The 9,991-nt window shown below is 39.9% G+C and overlaps 1 pseudogene; it reads left to right on the forward strand.

Annotated features, from left to right (window-relative positions):
* Positions 1–496: 496 nt before the first annotated feature.
* On the forward strand, positions 497–4,242 carry LOC121822143 (large ribosomal subunit protein uL3 pseudogene; annotated as a pseudogene).
* The last annotated feature ends 5,749 nt before the right edge of the window (positions 4,243–9,991 follow it).

Genomic DNA, 9,991 nt, shown 5'->3' on the forward strand with positions numbered 1-9,991 from the left:
GGGTGGTAATTTGAGACTTGTGCACTCATACCCCCACCCTACCTTATGCTTAATTGGAAGCCAGTGAGCAGAGATCTGTGCATCAAGCATCACATCTTAACTCAAAACTGTCTGGAAACATAGATTCCAAAACTGTAAATAGACTCAAGAATTCTTGTGTCAGCCACAGGGTTAAAATTACCTGAATTTTAACAAATGCCGGCATCCCAACCCACTGGAGCTAAGCAGATCAGACTCTCACAGGAGGTTTACTTTAAAGCTCCCCAAAGGGTATTGAGATGAATTGAGACTAGCTGGGCCCCAGTATCCTTTTCACTCTCTTCCTTCATCTCAGGAACACACAGGGTTCTCCTCCCCGGAGACTAAGTTTCCCAACCTTGCCTACACATCTTTAAAACAAAAACCTGAGAAAAACGATTCCATTCGTATAACTACATGCTGGTCCCCAGTGTTTTGACTAGACAATTGTGATGCTCAGCAGTTTGCTACAGATAAAATGCAGGTAGCTAGGGCATGCTTGAGGGTGGTACGAAAGCGACAGTTTCCTGGCTTCTACTTCCAGAAATCAGACCCTACAATTCAGACCTCATTTTTCGGTCTCTGTGTGGTTAAAAATGCCATCCTCTTCAGGTAGGAATTCTGAAGCTCTGACATTGCGTCCCTTTGGTATCTACAACAACAACACACACCACACACACACACACACACACACACACACACACACACACACACACACACACAAAGAAAACCAAGCTACAGAAAGACTATTTCCTGCCTCATCTTCTACCTCAGTGGACAAAATTTTGAAACCCAAACTGTGAAATGTTAAGACCAGAAACCATAACTCAATCACCAATGTTTCTTTGGGTTTGGGTTTTTGTTTTTTGTTGTTTGGCTTTGAGTTTTTTGGGGTTTGTTTGTTTGGGGTTTTGTTTTGTTTGTTTGGGCTTTCACTTTGTGGCTCAGGAAAACACACTAATTTTCTTAATACAGTCATCTACTTTTCAAAAACCAAAACTATATTGAAAGAAACACATGCACATTGAAGAAAACTAAGATGAAGGGTATGAATGCCTACAACTTGCTTTAGAATCTATAAAAAATGGATTGATGGATGGATAGATAGACGGTTTGCCAAAAGATAGTAATGTGCAACTTAGGTAGTGAGTAGGTATGACTATTGCATTATTCTTTTAGTATCTCAATATTTTAATTTATATTTAAGTATTGGGGGAGAAAGACTATACTGGGGACAACTTTAATATATCACAGACCCAATAAATGAAGGTAGCAAAAGAATGAATACTCTAGGGAACTGGTCTGTGCAGACAGAAACTCAAATCATAGACATCTTAGGGTTTTGATTGAGAGAAAGCATGATAAAGTCTTCCATCATGTTGGAAAAGTTTTATACCTTGATTCATTTCTTATTCTATTTCTTTTTACCTGGAGGATTGATGGTTGAAAGATAGGTAGGAGGCAGATAGGGAGGTGTATGTATAGAAAGCATTTCTAGAATTCCTCTCCAGGGGAAATGTAAATAACATCCACCCCCTCTTTGTAAGGTCTTAATGATGAACAAGTATGATTCCACCAAAATTCACCCTAAAGAATGAGCAAATTGATCAAACTTACAGAACTTGGATCAGGGGGTACTGTCAGAAGCTTGGGTGACCCCAAAGCAGCCTCACTAGAAAGACTGTACCTAGTGTAAATAATGATTGTTCCATAGTCACATAAATAGATGGAGTTCCCTTCAATTAACTTTCCCCCAACCAAATTAGTCTTTCCAGAGATCAAGTACAATTAGAGTAGAGCTGCATACAAATTACTGGAAGGAGTGAGTGGGATCTCAGTTCCAGTGATCCTCCATGCCCCCTGCTTCTCTGAGAAAATGTCAACACTCCACAGGCCTGTGATGAATTCTTGCAAACAACTACACCTAATTTGATGAAGATGGTAGCTACTTTGCTTTGAAGACTGGGTTCTACAATAGATACACAGATAGATAATAGAGAGATGGTAGATAGATAGATAGATAGATAGATAGATAGATAGATAGATAGATAGACAGATAACATGAAAACTAATTGAGATATTCTCTTAAAAGTCTGTGTCTGGAATCAAAAGTGTGGGTTCACATCTGTAATACCAGGGCTTAGAAGGAAGAGCCAACTAGACTACAAGTGACCTTGTCTTCAGAAAAAACTGTCATTTACTACAGTATGCTATATTTCAGTTTTAAAGAATACTTCAAAAAATGGTCATACATGTATGCTGAATTCTGTCAGTGTACTTTTAAGTAACTGCTTATAGTATTCTGTGGAGCAAAAAAAAACATACTAATCATATGTATAATCAGAAACTGCCACAGGTCCTGTCTGTCCCAAATTCCCATCTCTTTCTTCAGTTTGCTGTCCCAGGCAGATGAAGGAGCTTACAAGGAACTTTTTAAAAGATTTTTGAGACAAAAATTCTATAGAGACAACCCCAAAGTTAAAGGTGACCCAACTGAGAATCTCAATGCAGAAGAGCAGAAAGAAAAGAAAAGAAAAGGAAAGGAAAGAAAAGAAAAGAAAAAAGGAAAGGAAAGAAAAGAAAAGAAAAAAGAAAAGAAAAGATATGATGCTAGTCATGACTCTATTGTCATAGACTTCTTCCCTCTGGAACCTAAAACAAACCCTCTCTTTTTTCAGTCATTTTTGGTGATGAAATTTTATCACAGGAATAGAATTGTGACTAATTTTTACCTAACTTTTAGTTAGAAAACTAGGATATTTTTCCATAGAAGCAAAACTCTAAATCAATATGCAGGGTAAAAAAAAATTAAAATGTTCCCATTCCTTGGAGGAAGAGAGAATATAATGAAAATTCTTAATTCTTTGCCAGCATACAAAAAAAGGTTTTGAAGATATTTTTGAGACGGAAAAATCCTCTGGAGGGAAATTTGATATTTGCAGCACAGGAACAAGATGAATGTGGTCAATCTGTATTAGTAATGCTGTGTTCAGCCGTGTCCTCTTCAGCTGGCAGAGCAGGAGCTCAGATTGTCTGCCTGAAATTTTCTTTAAAATTCCAAGATGATTGGTGTAGTTGCTGGGTTCCGGCTTGGGCTGGAGAGGACTGAGTTGTCGGATGTCAGGGCAGCTGATTAAGACAGCAAGTCCAAGTAAAAGTTACAGGCAAGCCATTAGTCTCATACTGCAATAATCTGAGCAAGAAGCTAAGACAGAAAATGTCAACTCCATTTTTCTATGGTGGAACAGCACCAGTCTAGGATCACGAAGTAAGTACAGATGTGGAGGTCATCTCTCTGCCAAAGGAAGTCCTTGTTTCTATTCATTTACATATTGCCTTGAGGTTTTCTAAGCTTCTTTTACTCTGAATGTCCTACTTTCCTGCTTCCTCCATGTGTGGCTGACTGGTCCTCTGGAAACTCCCTGTTGTCTCTTCATCTTTTACCTTTGAGCCTGAACTCCTCCTGCCTGCAAGTCCTGCCTATATTTCTTTCCTAGCTATTGGCCATTCAGCTTTTTATTAGACCAGTCAGATGCCTTAGGCAGGCAAGTTAAACAGAAACACATCTATATATAATTAAACAAATGCAACCCATCTTTACACAGTTAAACAAATACAACACATTTTGTGTAGTTTAACAAATGATCTGCAATACCATCTCACAGTCTTCTTGGATTCTAAAGCTGTCATGACCCACATCATGCAAAGAGTTGATATACTAGGCTTCAACAAGACAAAAAAAATTGTAAATGCTTTCACCATTGTGGAGACACTACCTGTAGTAGCTGTGGGCATTGTGAGCTATGTAGATACCCCCACGAGGCTTCACAACTTCTAAGACCATTTTTGTGAGCACATCACTAATGAGTACAGAAGGCACTTCTACTAGAACTGGCACATATTCAAGAAAGCCTTCTCCAAACATTGCAGGAAGTGGCAGGATGACCTGAGCAGGAGAAAGCTGGAGAAAGACTTCAGAAGCAGGAAAAAAATCTGTTGGGTCATCCACACTCTTGCCCACACACTGATGTGCCTGATTCCTCTTCACTTTCCCACTGGATGGAAAGTCAGAAAAATAGGATCAATGTTTCTGAGAAACCAGACTGGGCTGGGGGAAGGCTGGAGCAGCAGGTCCCAAAGAATCAGTTGGTTGACCACAATGAGATAACCTTTGTCAACCAGGTGACCAAAAGCAAAAGCTACAGAGGGATTGCCAGTGATTAGCACAGCAAAAAATAAAAATAAATAAAATAAAAAGGTTGTCCACAAGAGTACACTCAATGTTGCTTATATTTCAGCCTGGGTATCCTGCCTGTGTGGTATTCCCTGTGGCTCAAGATAGGCAGATAAGATATGGCTCAAGACAGGCTACCTACCATAAGAGACCACCAAAAACAAGATGTATAAGATTTATCAGGGCTACAATGTCAAGGATGGCAAGCTTATTCAGAAGAGCACCTCCACAGAGGATTACCTGTCTGACAAGAGCATCATCAACTCATTGGGTGGCTTTGTCAATTATGGTGAAGTGACCAAAGACTCTGTCATGATGGAAGGCTTTGTGCTGGGAGCAAAGAAGTGGGTGCTCCTCTCTTCAGTCCTTGCTAGTGTAGATCAAACAGTGGGCTGTAGCTGGAGAGTTTTCTCTCCAGGTCCCACCAAGCCCTGACAGTCCACTTATAAAATAAACACACAGACGCTTATATTATTTAAACTGTTTGGCCTAATGGTTCAGGCTTCTAGCTATCTAGTTCTTACATCTTAAATTAACCCATTTATATAAATCTATACCTTGCCACATGGCTCATGGCTTACCGGCATCTTCACATGCTACTTGTCATGGAGGCGGCCGGCAGTGTCTCCCTCCACCTTCCTGTTCTCTCAATTCTCCTCTCTGCTCCTGCCAATACTTCCTGCCTGGCCACTGGCCAATCAGTGTTTTATTTATTGACCAATCAGAGCAACACATTTGACATACAGACCATCCCACAGCAGTGGGCTCTGGAGAAAACTGACATGAAGTTCATCAATGATCTTCCAAGTTTTCTCACAGCTATTTCCAGACCATAAAGACAAAAAAAAGCATACATGAGACCATTCAAGAAAGACAGGATGCCAAGAAGGAAAGCACTTAATGTTGGGAACACATTGTACAGTGGGTGAGATATTATTGCAAACCTTTTGAAAGGAAAAATGACACACCTGTAACTACTTTGGGAAAAAAGGGGATTTTAATCGGATGGATACATATTGATTACAAACATTAAGCAAAAGTAGCAGGAATCAGCTTGATACACACAGCAACACTCAGCATAGATTTCTATTGGGATAATCTTCTTGTACACTGTATAAAGATGTGTCTCTACTTCACCTGCCTAAGGTACCTTCTGATTGGTTTAATAAAGACCTGAATAGCCAATAGCTAGGCAGGAGAGAATAGGTAGGACTTCCAGGGAAAGAATTTGAGGTGGGAGATTCACCAGCCAGATACAGAGGAAGCCAGATGTACAGTACTGAGGAGAAGGAATGAGCCACGTGGCAGAATGTAGATTAATATAAACAGGTTAACTTAAGTTTTAGGAGCTAGTTGGAGAACAAGCCTAAGCTAAGGCCAAACTTTCATAATCAATAAATAGTCTCTGTGTCATTATTCAGGAGCTGGCAGTTCAAAGAAAGCTTGACTACAGGTTTCTCTTAAGAAGGATTCAAGATCCAAATTGATGGAATAATCCTCCACCCAAATTCATACTTTGTCCTAAAACCTAAAGAACCAGTGACTGTCAAGCTTCATTAGATTTTACTCTGACAATTAAACATTTCTTGTAGTTGGGAGTGTAGAGGATGGTGATAGATGGTTGTCTTTCTCTTCTCCTTCCTCCTTACAACCTCCTGTGTGATATGAGGGTGTATATAACACAGCATTCCCAAAACATCAAAGCGGATAAAGGATGCAGTCTGAATTCTCCAACTGATTTTTTCAAACACAGAATGGGTTTTCAGCCGGTCTGCAGTGCTCTCAGAGGATATGAGTCCCTTAGCATCAAATTATTTGACTCAGTGAGAGGAGCAAACTCCCAAATTTACAAAGGCAACTATGACCTTACACTTTCCCTACCAAAAAAAAAGCCATCAACAATTAAAGGACAAAAATGTCAATTGTCAAGTGTATGGCATTCTGAGCACTCTAAATTTGGAAAACATGGCACATTCTTCATATAGCTTGTCCATAAACCCAACATCTATCACTTACCTTAGCAAGGCACACTTCTATTTGGCAATTCATCTGTATTATTATTTAAGACTAAAGAATTAATTGAAACATTAATGTTAAAGAGTATTTTTAGTACAATCTGTTTGTTCTGACCATTCAAGCAGCATAATCCTGAGTAAAATTAGAGGAGAGATAGAAATAGTTACCCAGTATCATGTACTTTAGATGAAACACTAACTGAGATTCAGGTTAAAGTCTAGGTTATCTGGAAAGAAGGAGAATGTAGATTTTAGGAACCATTGCTGTTGTAAGCTGTTGGCACAGAATTTCAATGTTATATCCTCAGCCTTGTGAGTGATGCAGAGACTATGCTATCCTAATGTGTATATGTCATACACAGGCCATGCATACACTCCTGACCTGTTGGTTCAAACTTTGCCACACCAGTCAGTGTGCTTGTTACTGAACAGCATCCTCTATTAGACTGGGAGCCTTTGGAAGCCAAAGGTCCTGATCAACACTGGGTTCCAGTGCCATATACAGAGTAGACAGTTGATAAATTGGCTTCTGGTTTATTGTGACAATGTGGGGGAAGTCAATGAGTGACTGACAGACTCTTCCCACTCTCACTTAACAAAAGGCTTCAGCTCTGTGTCATTGAGATGAATACCTATGTCCAGTAGTTAGTTATGTATGGCCAAAATAGTACCACTTGCTATTCACCAGCAAAGTCAACAGTATCAGTTATGCACAAAGTATGTCCCTTAATTATGCCAACTTCTACATTAAAAAAAAAACCACACTCAGATAATCAGATTAACATGGATTAATCATGGCTTAATATTTTATAATCATTAACACTTCTATGTTAGTAAAAGAAGACATTTGTTATAAAAATTCATAGACTGTAGACTTTGAAATTCCTTCTCCTTAGCTCATGAGTTGCTTATGTCCAAAGCAGGCTCTTGCTTAACATGCAGAAGGTCATGGACAACAATACAAATCCAGGTCCATATATCATGTGTAGTATAACACGAATTGCTAAAAAGTCTTATTAATTAAAAAAAAAACAAGACCTGAGCCATACATTGGGGTAAAAACCTGAGAGATCAGAGGAATAGGAAAAGCCACAGTCAACCTCACCTTACAGATGCCTCAGTCTCCAAAGAGACCTAGTTCCTGTTTCCTCACGCCTTAGATATCTTTCTGTGTCCTGCCATACTACTTTCTGGGATTAAGGGTGTGTGTCCTTCCCAAGCAAAGATATGAGATCTCAAGTTCTGGGATTAAAGGTGTATGCCACCACTCCTGGATCTATTCCCAGTGTAGCCTTGAACTCATAGAAATCTGGATGGATCTCTGCCTCACTAGTGATAGGATTAAAGATGAGTGTGCCACCATTTTCTGGCCTCTATGTCTAATCTAGTGGCTGTTATATTCTCTGATTCCCAGATAAGTTTATTAAGGTACACAATATATTAAAACAGTGTATAATACACACATCAAGAGGAATGCCAGAAACTTAAGAATGTTCTATTCTGGGACTGGAGAGATGACTCGGTGGTTAAGAGTGTTTGGTATTCTTACAGAAGAGCTGAGTTTAGTTCCCCACACCCATATTAGGGAACTCACAATCACCTGTAACTCCAGCTCTGGGGCATCTTCTAGGCTCTGTAGGTACCCACATACATGTTTGCATTCACAGAAAGACACACACATAAATAAAAATATATAAATCTTTTTTCAAAACAATGTTCTATTCTCATGTCTTGGCAGACATAGCTATATACCTTAGGGCCAGATTAGAATATTCACTAGCTCCTTCAAGTTCTTCAGCAAGAAGTGGTGGTATAGTGACAGCCAGGCCTTATCTTCTTTTCTCCCATTGGCTTTGGACTCTACAGTCTATGACACCATCATAACATGCAAGTTCCATCACAACAGCTCACCCCTGTGGAAATGCTGCACCCCTCCATCTGCTCTTATTTAGAACTTCAATGTCCCTCAAAGGCCCAGGTGTTGAAGGCTTGGGTCTAAGGTATTGGTACTTTTGGAGGTGGTAGAACATTTTAAAAGTGGTGCGTACTGGGAAGGCCTGACAGTGTGCCCTTCAAGGGAATGTTAGGACTCTGGCCCCTTCCTATCCCTTTGTAATGTCCACCTTCCTCTGCCATACACCTCCACCAAAGGTAATAGGGCCATACAGGCATAGACTGGAAACTTTATATCCATGAACAAAAGCTTCCCTCCCTATAAAGTTGGTTATATCATACACAGTAAGCCTACTACACACCATACTTTGAGCCTAGAAGTCCACAGACCGGTGATACACTAAGTCCATGAGAACAGACTAGAAGGATACAGAGAACTCCAGAAGCAGCTCAACACTGCACTGAGATCCTATAGTCCCTCTTACTGACTGTATAATTCTAGAGGAAAAGAACCATAAGCTCCTTGTCCTGTGGATCCCTTATTCCCTAGACAGAGCTGTGGCCAGACATGAACCAGGACAGAGCCTGACATAAGACACTTTCCTACTAAGATATAAGATCTAATATGTATATAAAGAGTAGGTCTGAAACTACTGCTTGGAGTTCATAGTCACAGCAGATGTCAAGCCAAGGTGCTGCAAAGCTATCTGGATAAGATTTTAAAAGAAAAACTGATATAAGTCAATGGCCAATGAACTGTGGGGTTTTTTTTTTAAGTCACTACAGAGTAAAGGGTAGCTCTGTGGTAGAGCGCTTACCTAATATGTATATGGCCCTAGGATACAGTCTCAGAACTGAGAAGGAAGTCATTTGGAAAGTGTTAGGTTTCAAGCCCGGGACAAATGGCTAAGGTACCTACTTAACAGAGAGTAATCTTCAAAATCTGTTATTTCTTAATTCTATATGGACCTTCTAAATATCTCATCTCTTGAAAGTGTGAAAGTGCAAAAAATTAGAGTTAAAACAGAACTCCCAGGGCAAGGGAGATGGCTTAGAAGGTAAAGTGCTTACTGTGCAAGCCTGAGGACTAACGTTCTATCCCCAGGACCCACATCATTTGTAATCTAGGTACTGGAAGGACTGAGACATGGGAATCCCTAGGACTCACTTGCTAGTGCTGAGAAGCCTTGGTTCAAAACATAAGGGGAACCATTCTTAGGGAATGGCACACACATGGCTGGCCTCTGGCCTATACATACACAGAGATGCATGCCAACACATGTGTATGAACACAGACACACACCACACACACACACACACACACACACACAAAAGTAACACTACATTAAAAGATTATTTGTTCTGCATTGGCTTTCTTTATAATATTCTCAAGGAATGGTCAGCAGTCTTCTGCAGGGATACCAAGTCTGTGACTAACCCCTAATTTTTCCAGAGCAAATTACATAATGAAAGTAGCATATTTCACAGTTAAGTTTCTCTGGTCCATGTGAAAAGAAAAATACCAACTCTAGGAAGAGTGAAATGGAGAAGCAGCAACAAAGGAGTGCTCATCTCCAGGGTCTGTAATTACTGGGACAAGTGTCATCCTTCACGGAATGTAGGCTCAAACATACCCCCTGCTACCTTGATGATTGCTTTCAAACCAAGTGCCAATTTGCAATGTGTAACAAAACAACTCCTTCCCTAGGTGGCCATTACCATATTTGCTACCCATAACACAAACGGCTTTTAGGAGTCCTGAGTTCCTTAAAAAAAAAAAAAAAGATAATAGAACCAATTCAAGTTATAAATTGAAATATAACCTCGCATA

Source organism: Peromyscus maniculatus, chromosome 13, assembly GCF_049852395.1.
Source record: "Peromyscus maniculatus bairdii isolate BWxNUB_F1_BW_parent chromosome 13, HU_Pman_BW_mat_3.1, whole genome shotgun sequence".
Taxonomy (NCBI): domain Eukaryota; kingdom Metazoa; phylum Chordata; class Mammalia; order Rodentia; family Cricetidae; genus Peromyscus; species Peromyscus maniculatus.